The sequence below is a fragment of the Mus musculus genome, chromosome 17 (genome assembly GCF_000001635.26).
Source record: "Mus musculus strain C57BL/6J chromosome 17, GRCm38.p6 C57BL/6J".
NCBI classification, from domain to species: Eukaryota; Metazoa; Chordata; class Mammalia; order Rodentia; family Muridae; genus Mus; species Mus musculus.
In genome coordinates, this window is record NC_000083.6 from 60,939,511 (window position 1) to 60,961,837 (window position 22,327).

The following is a 22,327-nucleotide window of genomic DNA, read 5'->3' on the forward strand; positions in this document are numbered from 1 at the left end:
GAGAGGTTCAGCTCTTGCTTCTTGTTCAGTGTTGGCCCAGAGAAAAAAACAAACAATCAAACAAACAAAATCCAAAAGTCAGTGTTACTTCATTAGAAAGGATTGATTTAGAGTAAGAAGGAAAGGTGGAAGGAGAGAGAGGCAGAGGAGAAGAACAAAGAGGAGAGGGACAGAGAGGGAGAGGAAGACAAAGAGGGGATAGCTATAGATTCATAGAGAGCAACATTTAGGAGTTGGAGGAAGGTATCAAACTAATGACTCAGAGAAGTTGATGATGCTTGCAGTTGAGCATCAGTTATATGAATTTCAGTACAAGCATAGATCAATGTCCCAGTACACACATAAAGCAAAAAAGGACGGGACACAGAAGCACAAACCTCCTTCAGCATTTTTTTTCTATCTAAGTCCAGATGATTAGAAGATATCTATAGATAACAGAAAACTGCAGACATCCTCCGAACTTAATTATAGAAAAACAAAGAGTTCATGTTTGCCAAATGTCTGGGCACCTCTCACCTAATTAAGACTACACAAAATATTCACTATTCCAGTCTATCACTAAAGAATGGAACTTTCTAAATCAATAAAAATTGAAATAAATTGAAATTGGTATTAAAAGTTAGAAAAAAATCTAAGTACTTCAAAATTTTTCAACGTTTTTTATATGGATCTATGTTGACATGACCATAAAGATGAAGAAGTGACTGGAGTTTCAGAGACTCAAATAGACTGGGTTCTGGTTACACACCTCTGTCTGTCTATTATTCTACTTCTTGTTAGAAATGGGTCCCAATAGAAGCCACTAGGTGTTGTTTTACAGAGCAGCATCATTAGAGCCATGATACAACTTCTTTAGATGCTGCGAGAAACAATTGCATATCCCCCATGAATTTCAGCGCTATTGGCTTCTGAGATTTTTCCCACTCAGCCATATGCTACAATTTTATCAGTCGCAGAGAAGCTGCAGACCAGTCATCATTCAGTATAGGTCCACCTGAAGCAATAGCGACTGGAAAAGGAAAATAATTGATATCCTGATTCCTTTGCAATTGAAAGTAAGTCCAAAGAAATTCAAAGCTATTCCTATTAAAAAAATGATTTCTCTCTTTAAAAATCGAATGGTATTTTTGGAGAATTACAAAGATGTATGGGGTCCAGCAAAGTAAAATTGAGAATGTTCGCAGTCATAATGTATTAATAGGGATATGACAAAAATGAAAATATGACTTTATAAGGGAAAACACTAATCAACTCTAATGGGCCCAGAATTAGTACAGAAACTACAGTTAGAAAATGAAGCCATGAAATTGTCCTAGATAGATTCCGTATTTAGGAACATTTATGTAGAGTTGAAAAAAATATTAAAATGACTAAACTCTTAAATTATACAAGTTAGAGACAGAAAGTTCATGCTGAAGCATATATTAACTATGATTAATGGCAGATTAGACAAACAGAAAAATCTTGAATGTATAGCACAATTAATAAATGTGAGCTCTAGAGGAAAGATAATTCAACAAACATGCAGAATATTATGGTGTCATATAAATATGTAAGTTAGATATTCCAAAAAAGGAAGTGAGTGGGGTGAAATAGAAGTGTTTGGACAAACAGAACTCAAATAATTTTGACTATTTTATTAAAAATGGTAATGGATAGAAGATAAGACAAATTGATATTTAGGGAAAATATGAGGGATATTTTGAGACCCAAGTCTAGGTGAACATTGCTCACATCTTATACATTAACACTTGTGGATCAATTATATATATATATATGCCACAGAAGAATATGTACCTATAGATGCTTTGGAGACAGATAAGAAACATTTGCTATTAGACTGTTAATGCAGATTTTTATTCTGACCACAGAAATAATTTTTATATCATAATAGGACAAAAAGAAATGTGAAGACTGACCTAAGAAAAATACAAATAAATAATGGGTGGAAGATATGAAAGGCTTTTCATGAGCACACAAATGGTGAATGTCAAAAGTGCTCAGGGAAATATATATTAAACCAAAATGAATTATTCCCAGAACAAATGACAGTAAACATTAAATTCTTGTTTGCATGAAGAGTAATAGAGTCATTTTCACATTTCTGGACAATGGAAATATTCCAGTCATTCTGCAAAGGGTATGGCAGTTTCTTATTAGAAACTTTGTGATTCCTGTATGACCTAGCAATAGTGTTTTAACATTTGTCATAAAAGATCAAAGTTTCTGCTCCCATATAACATTTGAGTGTTATAATGGTCTCATTTGTGATGAAATAAATATCCTATAATATACTATCAATAACAATCCAAATAAACTTCAATGATGAAGAGTTAATAACCTGTATTATGTCTACTCTGTTAAATAGTTACCAGCAATAAAAATGGACAAAGAAATTTATAAAAGTAACAATTAACAATTTGGGTGAACCTCAAGAAAAATTTCCAGGTCAAATATCTAACTTCAGCTTGCTTTTTATTGTACCATTTTTGAAATAACAAATTTATTGCCAAAGATTAATGGGAAACTAGTTGTAGATCTTGACTGTCAGCCATAATAATAATTTGGGCTTGTAGTGAAACCAAGTGCACTGAGCATATGTAACACTAGAGAAATCTGAAGAGGCAACCGGTCCATATCCACAGTGCTCTGTTTTTCTACTGTAGTGTATAAGGTGGTACTATGAAAATCAGGGAAAGGAGTACAGAGGATCTCTCACTATTGCATCAAACTGGCGCATGTGGTCCCAAAAATTAGGGAAAATACCTGGAAAGGAGAGCAAATGAAGACAGTTTTATATACATCCATTTTCTGTTGCTGACCTTGGATTTACTGGAGCCCAAAATGTGATCCTTCCTCATTTGCACCTGAAGCCCTTTTGCCTCAAATTAGTCCTAGAGACTCCTGACAGTACACATGTATCAGTCTTGTATTTCAGGAAGGTCTAATGGAAGCTCCTACTAGACAGAAGGGAGACAATGGCAGTCAGGAAGGTAGGTGGATTCATTCACAGTCATTGAGAAAATAGAATCCACAACGTTGAGCATATTATTTTTTAATTTATTTTTGTGTTTAAACTATGTCTCATGGTTTAAAGTGAAATAATACTGAGTTTGCTGATCAGACAAAACAAAAACAAAAAACAAAAAAACAAACAAACAAACAAACAAAAAAAACCAAAAAAACGGGAAGGCCAAACATATCTTGAAAAGTAGTATATGTTTCTTTTTTTAAACTAATTTATTTATTTTTCTTACGCTCCATATTTTACTCCCCCCTCCACTGTCCGAATTCCACATCCCATAACTCCTCCCCACCCCACCCTGTCTCCACGTGGATGTCCCTACCCCTCATCCTACCTGACCTCTAAACTCCCTGGGGTCTCCAGTCTCTTGAGGGTTTGGTGCACCTTCTCTGACTAAACACAGATACAATAGTCCTCTGCTGTATATGTGTTGCGGGCCTTATCTCCTGGTGTATGCTCCCTGTTTGGTCGTCTAGTGTTGGAGAGATGTCAGGGGTCCAGATTAATTCAGACTGCTGTTCCTCCTACAGGGTGGCCCTCCTCCTCACCTTCTTTCAGCATTCACTAATTCAAACACAGGGGTCAGCAGCTTCTGTCCATGGTTGGGTGCAACTATCTGCCTCTGACACTTTCAGCTGCTTGTTGGGTCTTCAGGAGTTTGGTCATGCTAGGTCCCTTTTTGTGACCGATCCATAACTTCTGTAATAGTGTCAGGCCTTGGGACCTCCCCTTGAGCTAGAATCCACTTTGAGGCTGTAGCTGGACCTTCTTTTCCTCAGGCTCCTCTCCATTTTCATCCCTATAGTTCTTTCACACAGGAACAATTATGGGTGAGAGCTTTGACTGTGGGATGACAACCCCATCCCTCATTTGATGCCCTGTCTTCCTGCTGGAGGTGGGTTCTATATGTTCCCTCTCCCTACTGTCTGGCATTTCATCTAAGGTCCCTCCCTTTGATTCCTGAGAGTCTCTCACCTCCCATATCTCTGGTGTATTCTGGAGGGTCCCCCAATCTCTTATCTCCCAAGGTTGCCTATTTCCATTTTTTTTTGCTGGCCCTCAGGGCTTCAGTTCTTTTCCCTCACCCAATACCAGATCAGGAGTTTTAATTATCTCTTCTTTATATTTGTTTATTCTAAGTACAAAGTACTGTAAAACCACCTGAATGTTAAAACAGATGATGCTAATAATTATATAAATAAGTACACAAAGGAGTAAAAGTACAGTAAGAAAAACAAATGGTTTTGTCTAGTAATCCATAAAGCAATGAACCAGGTTTATCAAAATACCCAAATTATAGAAAATCATAAAATTAAAAAATATACAGGAATAAATAAAATATCTTATTGTTTCTGCTGATTTATTACAATAATTAATAACATGAAAAATAAATGAAGTATGGGACCAGAAACTCTCAACTTTCATGATGAGTTTTAAACAATTGCCTGATCTGATGGAAATCACAGAGTTATTTTCAAGGGAAATTGTCATGCTTGCTGCAGAATGGCTGTAGCATGAAAAAGAAAAAAAAGACATAGTATATTATTTCTGATGATAATGTAAAAATCAGGTATGTGTGGCTTACTAGGAATTGCCTTAAATATAGTAACTAGTTAAATGAAAGAAAATATAAACAACCACCAAAGGAAAAGCAAGGAAGAACACATTGCTATTAAGAAAACAAGAAAATATAAAATACCATGGAAAACACCGACAAGCTACTGTGCTAAAACAATAAATTCATCCGCAGAAATACTTTGCATATAACAATAACATTATAAAATTTATAAAACAAAAACTGATTTAAACTAGAGGAGTAGTTAAAAAGCCTGTAATTTTTTTCTGGATAATTAAAACAAACTAATGAAACAATCCAAGATGTTAGCCAGGACATCAAAGCCAAAGTAAGAATTGATTTGCATTTATAAAAATCACCTACTCAGCAGCTGACACTGTCAGTCAAGTAACATGGTACATGTACGAAGATAACCATATTCTGAGTAATAAAACAAGTTTCAAGAAACTTGATAGGGTTGTGATCTTATAAAATAAATTATCTGACAAATGATCTCAAATTAAAAAAACAATAAACAGAAACAAATCTCTGGAATGTGTTTTACTTCGAAGCAAAATAAGCCTTATCTAAAAACAACATAGGTCAGAGATAAAATGCAAAGGTGATACATGTAATTTTAGGACAATGGAAAAATAATACATAATTTTACTGAGATATTACTAAAAGAGTACTTAGGGAAAATTTAAGTCAGTAAGTAACCATTTTAGAAACTGGCCTGTCTCTAATAGTTAGAAAATAGCAAATTACGGGGGAAAATGTATTAGTAAAAAGTAAACAATAAAGAAAAAGTCAGGATAAATTAACATGAAGAGAAATTGAAGGAAAATTTAGTGGACTAAAAATGATTCTTTAAGAAAAGTCAAGAAAATGATAAGATTGAAACTCAGGTTTAGGGCCAATGATACCTATATGCTAATATGCTTACATGTATATAAATCTGTACACACATGCATACATACGTGTACACAGAGGCAAATATGAATTTTTAAAGTACTGGGAATAGAAACACTGTTCAAAATGTAAAGTATTTTTGTTCAAAATTGTGTTTATATGTATGTTAATTGGTTTTCAATCTGCCTTTGAACTATTTATGTTTATAACCACCAGTTTCTGAGGCTCCCATCCTTAGTTAGGAAAGTTTCTTACAGCAGTAGGTAGAAGTTAATACAGAGATACTTTGGTGTTCAAAAGCTGCAAATAATAAGCAATTGTGAGTGCTCTGTGTTGGGATATTTAGATCACTTTCCCATCCATGCAAGGCTTAGAAAGTATATAGAAGGGGGAAGAACAGGTATAAGACCTGAAGGATGGGTGAAATGCTGGGACATGCTATCCTCTGAACATGTCATGAAGTCTCAACACCTCTGGCTATCTACAAAAGGATTACACAAGGTTAAGAGAATTAGAATTCACAGTATAGAATATGTTTGGGCTCCAAGGTCTCAGTCTAAGTGAGGAGCTATTGACAGTGGATTGTTGCTAGGTGATAGACAATCGCTTTTCTTTAGAAAGTTGGTAACGGGTATGTTTCCCACAGGTCAGTAGATGAGTGCACACCCTCATGTGGAAAGCACTCCTTGTACTCAGTAAAATGAAAAAAAGTGAAAATAATTATAAAATGAGGATAAGAAATTGAGAGAGACAGACACATATACTAACAGAGACACAAACATAGATAGATAGATAGATAGATAGATAGATAGATAGATAGATAGATAGATAGATATGATGATGCTTAGAGGAGTTAGAATTGGGGAATGAGAGGAAAATATCATCTAGATAAATTGTGTAGATGAATAACATTTTCAAATAATATAAAATAATAAAAACAAAATAAGTGATCTAAGTTGGATTTGCTTTAGGCTACCCTGAACTTTTAAAAAAATAATTTACTAATATTTATTGTAATCAGATTCATCTGTAATTGTTAATAAAACTAATAATTAAATTTTTGTGTTAATAATATTTTTGAGACATAAATATGAAAATGATATTACAGTAACCTGACAATTTCTATGTAATGGACAATTTTGTATATTAGACTACCAACCCTTACTTAAAAAGGATACATTAATAAATTTAAAGATTAATTTTAATATGTAAAAATAAATTATTATAATGGAATTCAAACTACTATAACTAAACTATATGATTTGTAGACCAGATTAAAATAAAAATAAATATTGCATTCATCCTAGTATAAATGATAATAAAAAATAAATGTCGCTTTAAAAAAAATAAAAGTAATTGAAATTGAATTTTTAAACTATCCACAGAAAAATCCAAGGTTTAAATGACTCCTAGGTAAATTCTGACTTAATAAAACACTAATAACACTTTTTTTAGAGCTCTTTCAGGAAATTGAGTAATTAAAGAAAGCAACTGAAATAATCAAATAGACAGAAAACACTGCTTTTACAAAATTATGAGATAAAATTGCTAAACAAATTTAGGCTCACAAATCCAGTAAACTGAGAATAGACATTTATGCTTTGGTGAGTTACTTCACTATACTGTTGTTGATTTAACATTAGAAGAATTATGTAATATTTTTGTTGCAGAATATTTGATCACACTGTGAAATCTGAGATTGTGTTGTTTACTAGAAAACCCTGTTTCTAGTGGTAGTGTAACTCAGTTTACCATACATACACTTTTAATCCTTCTGACTGGAAAACAGACACATCCTTAGAACACAACTTTAGTTTCAGAAAATGAAGGTAAAGTTACTTTGTAGAAGGAAACACCCCTGTTTGAAAGTATCGTCTAATTGAGTAGCATACAAAGTGATTAATCGGAGAGAGATTTAACAGGATAGGATATGCCCAACTCGTATGAGAACAGAAAATAAAGATATACCAAAGAAGATGTACCAAAGAGGAAGAGAAGAAGGAATTAGTTTTACTGGAAGAGTTTTTTCAGACCCTGGTTTGCAGAGAGAACAAGCTACACACTGGTAAAGACAGAAGGGTCTGGGGAATGAGAAGAAGCCAGAAGATGGGAATATATTGCCAGAGTTAGTTTGAAGCCAAGCAGTGGCCTAGAAAGAAGTAATGTAGAATCAGTCAGCATGGTGAAGAGTTTTAGCCAGAAAGCTAAGGTTGAACCAGTTAGTCAGAGTTCAGAAAGCACTAGAAACAGTGTGCTTATTCTGCAGTATGCCTCTGAGACAACAATTATATCAGGTGAATAAAAGTTCCAATTACAATATTTCATTTTATGAATAGGCTAATATAAATGTAAACGAATTATTTATAAATACACAAATACCTTAATAACCCACTGGCACATTTCCTCCAACAAGTCCCCACCTCCTGATTATTTTCAGTTGTTCTACCAATTCGGAGGCAAGCATGCAGATATATGAGTCATGGGGGGCATTCAAACCATAACAGAATATTTATATTAATATTTAAGTATATAAATATTAATATTTCCCTGTATTATAAAAGGAAATGAAAGTAAAGGGCCAAGAAAGTTTGCATTAGAAAGAATGACTGAAAGAGAGAAAGAAAGCCAGCCATTCAAAATGGAATAAAATCACAAATGTAATAATGCCTGTCTTCTCAAAACATATTTTAAAATTACATTTAGGCTCAGTGAGGTGACTCAACAGGTAAAGCCCCTTGCCATACAATCCTAGAGACCCAAGTTTGATTCTCTTAATCTGGGAAAGGTAGAATGTGAGAATCAACTTCATACAGGTGTCATTTGACTTTCATACGTGCAGCATGGCACTCATGCTCCCCTACACATGCATCAAATTCAAAATCAACAACGCATTACTTTTCAACTGTCCATTAAAATTACACTGTTGATGATTTTATCATAAAATATACCATATATAATTTCTTTTTTAACAGAACAGAGTACTGAATCTACACTCTGTTTCTGAATGGAATGAACTAGTCCAAACATATTTGCCATATATGGAAAACTGCCAAAGCATAGCTTTCAACCAAGCTGGGGCTACAAAGGGAAGTTGCTGGCTGTTCTTTTCCACAGATTATATTGAAATAAAATCTCGGCCCCAGATGGGGAAGGCACTTCATTCCCACTCTACAGACCCTCATGAAAATAAGTCATACTTAACTATGAAACTAAAGCTATAAATTGTTCCCATAACACAATGTTACTTTTCATCATCGTATGTCAATTCTCACTAGTAGACTGATTATACTATGAACTGTAATGCCTTGCAAATAACATCTCTAAACTTACATTATTCATATTATGTACAGGTAAGCTCGTGCTTCTCTTTGGGCTAGAAGAGGGTACGAGATGTCTTGAAGCTAGAGTTTTGGGCATTTGTGAACAGTTCCATGTGGGTCTGAGAATTGAATTCATGTCCACTGAAAGAGCAAAAAGAGCTTTTAACAACTAAGAAATTTCTCCAGCCCCTATTATAAATAACTAGAATGATTAAAAATAGTAGCTGCTGACACAGTTTTGCAAGCATACAGGAAAGCTCTTCAAATACTCTATCTTGTTATTTTCATTTGCTGGAGATAAGTGTGTTGTAATAGACAGTACAGTCACTTCTTGGGTTACCAAGTTCATACTCATTATTATGTTCAAATATTTTAATGTTAATATTCAAATGATAGTATAAAATCATACAACTTGTTAGAAAGACATATAAAGATAGCATTTACTAGCTATCTTTGTGAATAAATCTTAATATTACGTATTTACTTGATAATTGCCAATAGAATAATGGACAACTAAACTGTGCTATATCTATATATTACAAAGAACATAGCACAATAACAGAATAAACAATTATTTAAATAATGCTGACTAAGCTAGGGATTCCCTCACATTTTATGTGTGTACATAAATACATATGTACCTATATAAATATATACTTATTTTTGTTCTGATTTAATAAAATGAATGTGCCATTTAGAATACACAGTCTAGTAGCAGAATTTTATGGAGACCATGAGGAAGTACAGGACCACCTTCTTTGGGGAGAATTAAACTGAGGCTTGAGGAAATGTTTAGAAGTAATGAGTATCTCTACTACCATCCTTGCCATGATGAGCTATTAGTGTTTAAATATGTCACAACATTAGAATTTGCACACGTTAAATATACTCATTTATTTATTGTCAACTACATGGTATTATAAAGATATTTTGACTCTTCAATCTTCTGACCTGATTCCCTGCTTGTATAATTAACAGTGACTAAGAATTTTACAATCTCAAATTTCACTCTGTATCTTAATCTCTCAACTGAAACTGTGGTATATCTTCCGATGAATATAGCTCTTCCTTCAGATACTGAAAATTTGCTAGCCCATTCACCCAACTCAAATTTTGTATGTTTCAAGATCACTTGCGACTGTCTATTTGATCTGCTATTGTACTATATACTAGGCCTCTTTAAGCTTAACCGTCCTTTAAGAAAACAATGCATCTAATAACATATATGCAGAGTGCCTAGATTAGACCCACGAAGGCGTCCTGATTGCATATTCAGTATCTGTGAGAACTTAAGAGCCCTGGTTTGTTGATTCTGTGACTTTTCCTTTGGTGTCCTTGACCTGGCTGGCTACTGCAATCCTTCCCCCTCTTCTACATCTCCACCTTGTGTTTAGCTGTGAGTCTCTACATCTGTTTCCATCAGTTGGTAGATGAAGCCTCTGACTCTTTTGCCTACTTTTAGGACCCTTTTCCTCTTACTGGGTTGCCCAATCCAGCCTTGATTTGAGGAAGGTGCCTAGTCTTATTATAACTTGATTACCATGTTTGGTTGATATCCAAGGTAAGCCTGAACTTTTCTGAAGAGGAATGGAGGGGAGGTGGTTGGGAGGAACAGACATGGGAGGGGGAAGCAGAAATTGCCATCAGGATTTAATATATGAAAGAAAAATAAAAATAACAAAAGAAAACATAATACAACCAACCTCAATATGCATTTGATTTCCTGTGTAATCAGCTCTTACAACCTAAACATGTAACTTTAATCTTAAATGATGTACTCTTCATTGTCTTTGAGAAAAAAAAATATCTGCATATGTGTATCATTATTTTCTAAAAGCAGTCAGCCAATTGAAAAGTACCTTTAACAAGATAAATATTCACCATTAATGTTCAAGCCACAAGTGGGATATAGGTTGATAACTTCTTTGTTGTTGTTTGAGTTGTATTCTGGGCCAGTAAAGGAACTTCTCCCAATCGGAAAACTGTTAAAGTTTTCTGCAGAAAAGAATTCCTCATTCTTTTCCCATGCCGTGTTTTCTGTGTTGTTCAATAAATACAGAGTGAAGCCCTTTGTTAGGGACATCCAGAAGACACGGACTGGCAATGGGAGCAGGCCGAGATAAAATGCACAGAACAGAGAAATAACAGACAGGTCACAGGCTACAAACCTCAGACAGATGGGAGGCACAAGGAGAGAATGGAAGAATTCAAATGTGGGCTGACTCTTGGTCTAAAGTACTCCAGGAGGAAGTCTCTTTCTCCGTTTTCATCCTTAATGCAACATCAAAGCACCGAACTACATCTCTATACCTACTGAAGATATGAAATCAAACAATAGGCGTTCCCTATGTTCCCAGTAAGCTATGTGCTCCCATCAAATCATTCTTGAAAGACAGAGACCTCATTTCTAAGTGAGCACTTACCTCCCATGGGCCTTTTCATTTCTCACTGTCAACTCATACAAACCGTGTGGACAGTAGGTGCAGCCTTGTGTTGATGGCTGTGAGCCTTTCTTCACAGAGAACATGCCTGTGCTGTCCAAATGGGAACAGAAGGAAAAAGGCAATTGTGGGAACATTTATTTCTCTTTCTCAGGATTTCCAGACCAGAAGAAAGCAAAAATGAAACAAAACACAGGCTCGGTTCATCTTGCATACTGTTTAGACATGTTTGTACTGCAGCTCACTCCAGCCATAAAACAACAGAAGTGTCTTTTTTTTCATCACTGTGACAACTTTTGATATTTCAATAGGCAACCAGACTGTCTACAAGCTCATGAGATTTGTTTGAGTAAGGAATATAGGTCAATATCTGTACTTTGAGCCTCTAATGATGATATTTTAGCAGAGGGTATCTGCTTTTTAGGTGTGATCCACACACTTGATAATGAAATATAGCCTATTAAAAACTTATGTAAGTCAAGGCTTTAGCTCTATGCCCAAACCAACCATGTAGGCATGTTTGAAAAGTATAAGGGGCTTCTTCAAATATCATCAGAAATAAGTCATTTAGTGTCTCAGGTTAATACATCAGTGCAGTTGCTGTCACTATGAAAAATTGGATTTTTTGTTTACTTAAAATTTGAAATGCCATCATTTGGTACTTGAAAAATGAGGTGGGAAAAATGAATGTCCTTCTGCTTGTGAAAAATGGGGATTTTATTAGAGCAAAGGAGGCAGGAAGAGAAACTGCTCATCTGTACCGGTGAGAGAGTGTTTACACAGGAAGAAATACAACAGTAAGTAGGCCACAGGGGACCTGGGTAGCAGAATCATTTAGGGGGCTGATGACAACAGGAGGCATAAAAAAAAAGTCTGCCTGGGTCCACACTGACACAGCTCTCAGTCCACACACACACATATGCAGATAAATTAATCTGGAGTAAGGCTCATATTTCATGGCACTATGAGACTCCCCAGTTTGACTGCATCTGTTAATAATAAAAATTTGCCTTCTGGAATGAGAGTTTAATAGTTCTTGTTCATGCTTTAAATAGGAGATCATGGCAATAAATCAGCATTATGCTTTTAGTAGGTAGTCACATGTGAAATATATTATTTCTGACATTTAATTTGGTCAAAATTAAGTTAAAATGTTCACTCAGAGGGACATATTGATAAAGTAATAATTATAAGCATATAATCCTAGGAATTTTGTATGTTTTGTACCCTGGCAGCACTATTAAATTAAACATTCTTGTTATCTTTATTGTTACAATAAGAAAATATTCTATTATTCAATTCAACTGTAGAGGTGATGTATCAAATGCAATTTATTACAACAACAAACCTCACACACATAGAGTTTCACAACATTTTGTTATATTTCAATGCATTTAATTAGTGATATGCGTATGAAATTATTTGTCCAAGACAATGTTTGAAATTGTATCTAGTTTACAGTTTTAGATGAACCATCAAAATGGTATGTACTGTGAATTCAATTAACTTATCTATACTTTCCACCCCTTTATTCATAAATACAGGTGTAGCATATACAAATGTATGTATAGAATGATTAAAGTACCAGAGACATTTAACCTGATGTACCCTCATTTGAATACAACTGCTGTTGATTTTCTGTTCTTAGAAAATACACATGTAATCATGAAATTATTTGAAAACCTATGTTTTATGTCTGGCTTGTCTTGGTATCAAACAGAGTATGAAAAACTAATTTGAAGTAGATTCACATTAAATGAAACTAGATTCATGTGTGGATGAATAAGTACTTAATATAATGATTAAGTAATAGTGTAATAAATGTTTCCCATGTAATAGAGTCAACGGTCTACATTTATTGATAATTCAAAGTAATCATATAGAGATTGTTCTGCATTTTACTTGGTCATAGATATATGGTCAACCCCAGTTCATGCACCCTTAAAAAATGTTAAGTTTCTGATAAGTACATATTTCTAAATTGAGGAATTGTATTAGTATTTTAGTTGAATTGTATTGTATGAATATTGAAAAAAAAAAACAGTGGCGGTTATGTTTTACCAAAGGATCTACTGAATTCATCTAAATACATTTTGGATTTATCTACTAATAAAAATGTGATTTAGACAATGTCATTGATAAGAAAACAGACAATACTGTTTTATTTTACACATTGGAACATATGTATCACATTTTTTATTTTAAATGTATGCCATAGCTATCTTCTCAGAGCAAGTTTTTAAAAAGGTGCACTGAATTTTTGCAAAGCTTACCAATAACAATATTTTTAAAAGCTAACCCATCCCCATAAGTATTATATTGAGTCAGTGAGGCCAAATTATATAATTTGTTTAAAGCTCATATCAATCAATGATTTTTATGTTTAAAAGCCACCATATGTAGTACGGATGTGTTTGTGTGTGTTTGTGTGTGTGTGTGTGTGTGTGTGTGTGTGTGTGTGTGTGTGTGTGTGTGTGTGTAAGAGAGAGAGAGAGCACATAGTGGACAAAAGCAGACAGTACATCGAAGAAGTCACTTCTCTCCTTTCCCCATGTGGGGTGCAGAGATTAAACTAATGTCACCAACCTTGACAGCAAGCTCCTTTGCCTGAGCTATCACACAGTCCTATTTTTAAGATTTGATGTGAGTCAAGTTAGAACACACTTATTTCTATAATACTGACCTATCTGTATTTGATTAAATTAATTATCCACTTGCCATGTTTATCTTTTCATTCGCTTTCTCTCATCCAGGAAGTTGGTACTAAGTCTCCAGCTTTGCTGTGTTTCATGACTCTCCATTCAGCTTTGGAGAGTTTGTCTACAGACAGTAAATCCTTTCGTCTCACAATCCCCCAAGAAGACAACTTTTTTTTGTCTTTTTTTTTTTAATTTAAAAATTTTTAAATTTTAAAAATTCATTTTGACCCTATACATTATACTATTCATGTATTAATGTAGGAAATACTGCTGTGCTTTTAATAGAGGATGACAATCCACAAATACAATGCATTTTAGATTATATATATCTTTGTAATTTCACCAAATTTTAATTTGGTTCATGGATGTTTTATGAGATATAAGTTAAATTTATATTATAATGCTTACATTTGTCAAGAAGTTTTAAGCAGCATTGTCAATATATAAACATCAAGGAAAAAGACTAGGTGTGTTTATATGAAAGACAGAAAGAGCATTCCTTAAAGAAAGGGTATTTGATCATGCTATGATGAATCCACCATGTAAACATTTCTAAAATGTATGAACTCAATCTATGTAAAAACATTTAATGAATTAAGATCATCAAACAGCAAAGTCTTATTAGAATGGATAAGATTTCCTGTAATAACCATATATACTATTTAAGGAAAACACTTAAATTTCCCACTATAAAATAAATAAACTTAATGGTGACAAACTTTAAGAATACATCTAATATTTAACAAAATTGGTCATAAAACATTATCAAAGCCTTAATTCTACTTTAATTAGTACCCAATGGCAATGAAGCAATTACCCATGAAAGCAGCAGCAAAGGACAACTAAAATTATATATACATATACATATATACGTATACACACACACACACATATATATATATAATCCATTAAGAACTTTCTATGTTCACTTCATCTCTAAATAAAGACACCAACAGAGACTTATATGTATTAAGTATAGCTTTATGCTTAGCTTACTCTTGTTCTCAACTAGCTCTTATAACTTAAATTAACTCATATAATCTATGTTCTGCTACATGGCTAGTTAGTTATCTGTCCCGCAGAACTGGCCTGGTTCTTTCTCCATGTCTGGGTGGTAAATTCTCCTCCACCTGACTGTTTCCCAGAGTTCCTCTCTCTCCCGGAAGTTCCGTAAGTCCCGGAAGTGCCATCAGCTTTTTATTAAACCAATCAAAGGGTGAGAGAGGGAATGCTTACAAAATATGATGTAGCCATATGAATCTCAATACCAAAGTCTAGTCAGCACTCAAGTCTTTGCCAACACAGAAATCAGAGTTTGGAATAATAAAAGGACAGTCTTTACACAATGCACAAAAAGATCACTCCCAACAACAGTACACAAGTTTAGCAGGCTTTAATAATCTGTGTATCAAAAAAACCCCAAAAAAACAAAAACAAAAACAAAACAAACAAAAAAAAACAACAAAAAACAACAACAACAACAACAACAAAAAACTCATGACAATAGGCACTGTGCAGTTCCTCCATGGGTGACTACAAAGACATGTATGTGTGCACACTGAGTTGTTTTGCCATCCAGGAAGACTGCTTGTGAACAGCAAAGGTAATTCATAACAGTCAATTATAAATACAGGAACCTCTCCTATCAGTTTAAAAAATCATTACAAATAAAGTTACAATTAAATAATTCCTAAAAATGCTGCACTATGACAGGTTCTTAGTTAATATTAGCTATTGAAAATTGCAATATAAATTTGTGCTATCTCACCTCTAGATGCCCAAGCCTTTACTTTGTATATTATTCTCCAAGAGAACCTCGAGTTTTAAGAACAAACATTTAGAGTCTTTGTAGTTAGTAACCAATTAGTATTTCTATACTTTACTAGACTTCCTAATCACATACTGAAGTGTGTCATCCTATAAAATTTAGTCAATGTAGTTTGTAAGGTGTGACAGAACATTCATTGCTGAGGGCTGCAAAGAAATCAGAGGCAATGGGAAGAAATGTATTGCATGCTTGCACGTAAGGTAAGTACAGGAGAATGACTGTGCAGAGGACTTAAATCTTTTTAAATTCAGAATAAAATTTCCATAGATTTCCCAGAATTTTACATCTGCTTATTCACATTGTACTTCAAGGAGGTAGTGGAGTTTGTTATACAGAAATGTAATATCACTGAATTACCTTAATGGAAATATATGAGAAGATAAATTTTATAAGTAGGAGAAAGTGCATACAGTTGCATAACAATAGGAAAGGTAACTCCTGCTCTGAAAGCAGTTCAAGCATGGGCAAGACTGTAAAAAGTTAATTGAGCCACAGTCCCTAGGTTGGAAGGTCCTATGTCACAACCATTGGCCTTCATTAATGCACACACTAAAATCAGTATTTTCTTGGAAAAAGGGACTTCTACGCAAATGCAAAAAGGGATTTCTACACAAAAGGGACTGAGAAAGGACTGGAGATGAGCAGAGCAGATTGTTACATTGTTTATAAGAAGTCTGCCCCACTGTTTTCAAGGCCTCCAGAAAGTGACTTAAGAAAACATTCAAAAAATCAAATGTTGTAGGAACACCATCATGTTCTTTTCAACTATAGATAAAATTACTAAAATAGTAAGACTAAAGACATGTAATGCTTATTCTTGGGACTGTAGTACAAACAAATACGCTTAGGCAACTGATAATTTATTTCATTTTTTTTCTTTGTTATTTAGATTACATATGGAAGATAATGAAATATGGTCATGTCTACTCTCATTTCCCCTACAACTCCCCTTATCAACTCTATTTCTGTTTTTTGAAGGGGGAGAGCTCTGTAACTCCAGTTAGTTCTGCCACTTGTGCTTGAGCACAGAGCTGACCAATGGTACTTGGAACTCCAACCAGTAGCCTTACCCTAAAAGAGTAAGTCTCCCTCCCCCAATGCTATAAAAGACCAACAATTCCTCAGTGAAACCTGCAGACTCCCTACAACCATCTTTGGCAGGATTTTGTAGGGTTGAACTTGTCTAAGTAACAACAGAGGTTGGATAGCAAAGAATCTGGAGTAAAATCCCTGGAGTAACATATCTTGTTTTTAGAGACAGTATCTCTCATCTCAGTGAAGTTCACCAAGAACACTAGTCTCACTACCCTGCAAGCACCAGGGATCTGCATGGCTCCAGCTAATCAGTGCTGAGATTACTGGCATGTGTCATTACAACTGGTGTTTTGTGTGGTTCTCAGAATTAGACTCAGTTTCTCATGGTTTCAGGCCCAGAACTTTCTCAACCAAGGTTTTTTTTGTTTTTGTTTTTGTTTTTGTTTTTGTTTTTTTTGGGGGGGGGTGGTTTTTTTTTTGTTTTGTTTTGTTTTTTTTTCAAGCCCAGGGAATGTTGCTGAACTGTTATGGGTAGAAGTGATATAATTATGATTTTTAAAGACACACACACATGTACATATTGTGAGAAAAAGGTATATATCACTTAATGGAGACTTAACTGGTTGTGGTTATCACATAGCTTTCCTGTCATTTAAGTACAAATTTGACAACTAAGTGCCTAACTATATTGATTGCCAATACAGAAAAATAATTACTGTGAGCCATGATTTCCCTTTGGAATATATGTGCTATTTTTTTCTTTCTTTTCTATTCTACATATTTCAAAGGATTTTCAGTGTGAGAGTACTTCACAAAGGCACAGGTTAGAACAAATATCTGATAAATGAATTCAAGTACACCAGAAAGGAAAGAAACTCCACAATGGAATGCATGATTTTCTAAAGAGTTAGTATGGAACATGGAACAGAACATGGCTTTCCTCAACTGCCATGTTGTATGTATCATAAGAACTCCCTCTGAAAGGTACTGATTTTCTAGTTAGTCTTAGATACTAGCTCTTTCAATAAACTACCTGCAACTCATTGACCTAGTTAGTCTTAACATTACTGTCTAGCACACCATAACCAAGAGAGCTAATATAAGAAATGTTTATATGGTTCATACTTCCAGACCACAGTTCATTACTAAAAGAAGTGTGGATACAAACTCAAACCTGGAGGCAGGAATTGATTCAGAGGCCAGAAGGATATGCTGGTTAATCGTTTGTTCACCATGGCTTGTTCAGATTTCTTTCTTATAGAACCCAGGACCCCCAGCACAGTGGTGCCATCACCCATAGTGGCCTAAGCACTCCTACATCAACCACTAATTACGAAACTACCCTACACCTAGCAAACACATAAGTGGATGCTCAGAGTCAGCTATTAGATGGAGCACAGCCCCCCCCCCCCAAATGGAGGAGCTAGAGAAAGTATCCAAGGAGCTAAAGAGATCTGCCACCCTGTAGGTGCAACAACATTATGAACTAACCAGTACCCCAGAGCTCTCGACTCTAGCTGCATATGCATCAAAAGATGGCCTAGTCGGCCATCACTGGAAAGAGAGGCCCATTGGACACGCAAACTTTATATGCCCCAGTACAGGGGAATGCCGGGGCCAAAAAATGGCAATGGGTGGGTAGGGAAGTGGAGGGGAGTGTATGGGAGACTTTTGGGATAGCATTGGAAATGTAATTGAGGAAAATACGTAATAAAAAAAAATATTTTAAAAAAAATTTAAAAAAAGAAAAAAAAAAAAGAAACTACCCTACAGACTTAACTACAGTTCGATCTTATAGAGGAATTGTCTCAATCTGGGGCCACATATCTCTAATGACTTCATCTTATGTGAAATTAACATAAAATCAATCAGCAAACTTTTTAAACTATAGAACAATAGAAAGTGATTAACATTCTTTTTTTTTTTTTTGCAAAGTCTGAAATGTGCAATCAGTGTCATTTTTGAATTATTAAATTTTGCATTCTGGAACAGACTGTTTTTATTAACAACCAATTAAATTTGCTCTAAGTGCTACGGAGCACTCACCAAAAGGGATCTATCATGACTGCCCTCTGAAAGACCCAACAAGCAGCTGAAAGAGTCAGATGCAGTTATTTGCACCCAACCAATGGACTGAAGCAGCTGACCCCTGTTGTTGAATTATGGAAGGCTGAAAGAAGCTGTGGAGAAGGGTGATCCTGTTAGAGGACCATCAGTCTCAGTTAATCTGTCCCCCTGAGATCTCTCAAACACTGGACCAACAAAAGGACAGCATACACAAGCTGATATGAGGCTCCCTGACACACATATAGTAGAGGACTTCCAGGTCTGTGTTCATTCAGAAATGATGCACCTAACCCTCAAGAGACTGGGTCAGGTGGGATAGGGGATGTGGGTAACCATGTAGATATGGGGTGGCAATGTACAGACAGCCTAGTCTCCAGTTGAGCTGAGTTTGTGAACCCCAGTGAAACCCAGTAGTGTTCATTTCCACCTACATGGGATGAAAGGCATTCCCTCATGTCTCCTGGACCCCTGGCTCCTTTCGAAGTTACTGACCTCACAGTCCCCTCAGACCCCACAGCCTCCACAGGAGAAGCTGTTGCTAGTAGACAATGTCCCAAGCTTCTGACCTTCAGGCTAGACTCCTCCCAGTTACCTAGCAACAGCAAGATAACACAGCCCACTATAAGAGGGCCTGCTTGGCCCCTCTTTGCTCTCTTAAGCTTTTACTGTCTTTACTCTCCCTCTTACCATCGCTCTCTCACTCTCTCCCTAACTCTCCTTGTCTTTTCTCTCTCTAACCTCTTACTCTCTAGCCTTCCCCCCTCTCTCCTTTTCCCCCTTCTCTCTTCTTGGCCTTGGCCAGTCTCTCACTTTTTCTACCTTTTCTCTTTCCCCCTGCCTACAATAAGGCTCTAAAACCATAGACTGTCTCTGTTCATCAAGGCCCACTGTGATTAGACAATGGGATAGGCTTTTTCCTAATGAGTCGTTCCTAATCTCCTGTAAGAAGGACTTCCTATACCCAGCCATTGTCCGGACTAAGGACTCTCACCTGTGTGGGAACCTCTCTCCCTCTGCCCTCTTCTTGTATCTCTGGGACCCAGAGTGTCTCCCCAGGGCCCCTGGTATCAGGGGCTGCCCCTTGTCCACCCCTGCTGTGTGGGGTCAGTGGCTTCACACAGCCAGATGTCCACTTGGGGCAGAGTGGAAAGCGTCTGGCAGTCCTTCCGAGTCCCGGTGTCCAGAGTACAGGAACTCTGGCCGAACTTGGGCTCTCTCTCTCTCTCCCCCCTCTTCCCCTACACCCCTCAGCCCCACAGGGTGGGGTAGGGAGGATATGTGGGATGTGAGGCAGTCAGAGAGGATACATGAGGGAAAGAAGAATGGAATATGGAGTGTAAAAATATAAATTAAAAAAAAATTAAATTAAAAAAACAACAACATTGCTTTAAAATTGCTAAGTAGATGATATCCTAAGTGTGCAGATATGAATCCTAGAAAAAGTCATTATAGGAAAAGTTGGTGTAAAATTTGTTTAAATAATTTTAAGGAGTTAATTATGAGATAATGTTCTGAAAGAGACTTGAGAGCATAGCACTATTGAAGGATTACAACCTGATTAGAGCCAATCTTCTTGGTGATTAAAGTCTCCCGGGTGATTGTTTTGACATTACCTTCTTTTCCATGATTGTTAAGAGCAAGTCATGTGTGGGTGCAGGGCAGAGTGATACTGTGACACTGGGCTTTATAAATTCATGGAAGATATGGCGATTTTATCCTCATGTTGCTGGAAGTCAAGGAAAACTAATGTAAAAATGTTTACCAAGAGAAATTATGAAGAAAGACACATGTGTAATGTCTAAATACATTTTTAATTGGGTTAGTGCCTTGCATTCACTCAAAACAACTATTTCATGTTTGGTATGTGGTACAGGCTACTTCCATGAACACTTTGTATAAGTATATTTAGTATGTAAGCTACATTCAGCTATAAATGTGGTAGACAGAAAAACAGTGTCTGTTTAACAGACTTCACATATCCCAGTAGACAAAATTTGGATCATTATGTGGATACGACATTCATTTCTTCATTGCACACATTATTATACATGAGTCAATACAAAATTCATTGCAAACAAATTCATGCATGAAGTATATGTTACTAATCATTCTATTTGAAGAGTTCTCTTTCAAAAATGAAAAAATTTTAAATATCAGCCTAAACAATTCATATTAGTTTTCAAAGACTGTCAAGTATCTTAATCAAAATTTTATTGCTGTGAAGAGACACCTTGTCCAAGACAACTCTTATAAAGGCAAACATTTACTTTGGGGTAGTTCGGATATTAGAGTTTGAGTCCATTATCATCATTTCTGGAAGCATGGCATCGTGAAGGAAGATTTGGTGCTGCGGGAGCCAAGATTCTATATCTTGATCTGACAGCAGCCAGGAGGAGACTGTCTTCCTCAGGCACTGGGAGGAGGGTCTGGATCACAATGGCCATACTTGAGCATATATATGAGACCTCGGCTCCAACTCCAGAGTAACACACCTCTGTTCACAGACCACACCTACTAATAGTGCCCGTTCCCATGGGACAAGCATATTCAAATCACCACAGCAAGGGAACAAAAGGAAAAGTGTAGAAAACAAGAAAGTTTCTACCTGCCATGATTAAATGCATCATACAAGACTGCTTAGACCTCTATGTGGAAAGAGCCCCTATTTAATGAGGACAAGGTATGTTTCAGCTAGGAGATTTACCCCATATTTTTCCAATAGTTTTTAACCTCCCATCAAATTATTATATCCTACGTGAGAAGTAAAAACAATGACCAAATAGAGGGAGCTAACTCATTTACATTAATTTATTGCAAACACAGGTCTTTATTGACCAGATAGAGGTGAACAATGCTTAATAATGCTATTTTTTAAACTAGTGAATATATATGAATTGACAATGAAAGTAGATGAAGAAATACATAATGTTAATATAGAGTGAGCATAGAGGAAGAAATTTGTAAAAAAGTTGGCAAACAACTGGGACAGAGCCAACAATGAGATTTTAGTAAGCTGACCGGTTCAGAAATAAATAAAAGCACACTATTACATCTAGAATCTAGAGTCAAGTTACTGTCTTAATATATTTAAATTTCAAAAAAATGATATTCATTTAATATGATAGAAGATTTGCAAATTTGTGTTCCTAGAGAAAGGAGTGCAGATGTACCGAAAGACTCCAGGAGGAGCCCCTCGCTCAGGCCTCAGGACAATAGCGGACACCCAAGAACTCACGACAGACCGAGCTTGTTGCAAACCACATGAGGCTTTATTCGGGGAAAACCAGAGCTCTGGGGACGACTCATATCCCACACAGGGGTAGAGGAGTCGACCTCGAGGGGAAAGAGTTCCCAGTTTTTATAGGCCCTCAGTGGGGAAAGGAGAAGGGGGAGATTAGGGGATTTCCAGATCTAAACAATGTCTATTCTCAAGAAATGGGTATGG

At 35.7% G+C, this 22,327-nt stretch overlaps 1 long non-coding RNA gene across 1 annotated transcript; it reads right to left on the reverse strand.

The window, feature by feature from the left end:
• Positions 1 to 4,366: 4,366 nt before the first annotated feature.
• Gm33890 lies at positions 4,367 to 19,436 on the reverse strand. Its single transcript, XR_385676.3, has 4 exons — positions 19,375 to 19,436; positions 11,236 to 11,346; positions 8,823 to 8,953; positions 4,367 to 4,532 (listed from the first exon to the last, which is right to left on the reverse strand). It is a non-coding gene; the product is annotated as a predicted gene, 33890 (long non-coding RNA).
• Positions 19,437 to 22,327: the final 2,891 nt, after the last annotated feature.